The following is a 1,484-nucleotide window of genomic DNA, read 5'->3' as shown; positions in this document are numbered from 1 at the left end:
CCATGGGGAATTTTTCGTCACTTCTTACAGATGAGCCAGTCGAGCCCGAGCAGTGTCTGGACCTGGAGGAAGGCCAGTATTACGGGATGGAAGCATCGCACGTGTTCGTTGGATTTCAGGTGAGAAGGAATTATTTTATAGTTGGTGTGGAAACGGAGGGATACCGGGAGTTGTTTAAAGTAGCTAGGGAAGGAGAGCCCATTGTCACTCGTTTGGCTGGAGGACAAGCGTGGTACAGTGACTGGTTGAGTCGGGTGGCGAGAGGAGAGGTAAGGTGGGTGTCCGGACCTAGGTGCGGACAGGTTATAGTTTTGTATGATGTACTGTGGAGGAAACCGATGAAGGGATAAGGACAGTAAGGGGTGGCTTTTATCTAGATCTAAGTGAGGGAAAGTAGCACTGAGTGACGAACTGCTGTGTGTGTTCCCAGTGGTGTGTCAAGTGTGTTAGTTTGTCTGCATTCATTTGTTTTATTTTATTCTTTCGCTTGGTATAGTTTTGGATTTTATTTTTTGGCTTTAGTCCGTCTATAGGCCTATATAGATCTAGATCTATGTATGTTTGTCATCAAGCCCGGAGTTAGAGCTTTGGTGAATCTTGGGGGAAAACTCTCTCTCTCTCTCTCTGTCTCTCTCTCTCTCTCTGTCTCTCTCTCTCTCTCCTCTCACTTTCTCTCTCTCTCTCACTTTCTCTCACTCTCTCTCTCTCACTTTCTCTCACTCTCTCTCTCTCACCTTTTCTCTCTCCTCTCAGGGAAAGCTTTTTGTGTCCATGATTTGGCACCTGCAGATTTTTTTTCTAGACACTTTATGTATGGATAAGTGTGTTGTTTCTCCTGTTTTTGTGTTAAATATTTTGTTCTAGATATATATATATATATATATAGATAAGACGCCATGCAACCAGTTACTTTTTTATAGGAAGTGCGCCAGTCTCTATAGGATTTTCCCTCTTCACTCAACTCACTAACACTGATCCTTTGTTTTGTTTCCTGTCATGTATTATGTATAGCCAGTCCAGTATGTATCATCACTGTTCGTTGAAATGTTTTTTGTTTTTTTTAAAGTTAGTAGCAGCAATGGAATAAAGACATCTTTTTAGGGGGAAAGCGGGGAGGAGGGGCGAGGCAGAGCTGTAACTGTAGGAATTGGTAATGAAGCAGATGAGGACTGGGATTGATTGGACAGCTTGGAGTTTCAAGTATTTTGTGTTCTTTTCTTAATCTTGTTTGTGGGGCTTCTCTGCTTTGAAAAACATAGGTGAAGGCGGGGCTATTCAGTTTGATGAGGATTTGGGTTTCAAAGGGGAAATGATGCTCGATTCCCTCATGGTCAGTGAAGAAGAAGAAGTTAGTCTCAGAGAGCTCGGTAACACAGACAACAGCAAAGCAGTCTTGTTGCAGGGCAGTTTTCGAAGGATCAAGAAGGGAAAGGGATGGGACACAATCACACACCCGTAAAATTATTTTTTCTTTGGGGGGGGGG

This window comes from Aplysia californica, unplaced genomic scaffold, assembly GCF_000002075.1.
Source record: "Aplysia californica isolate F4 #8 unplaced genomic scaffold, AplCal3.0 scaffold00139, whole genome shotgun sequence".
In the NCBI taxonomy this organism is placed as follows: Eukaryota; Metazoa; Mollusca; class Gastropoda; order Aplysiida; family Aplysiidae; genus Aplysia; species Aplysia californica.
Note: the sequence above shows the minus strand (reverse complement) of the source record.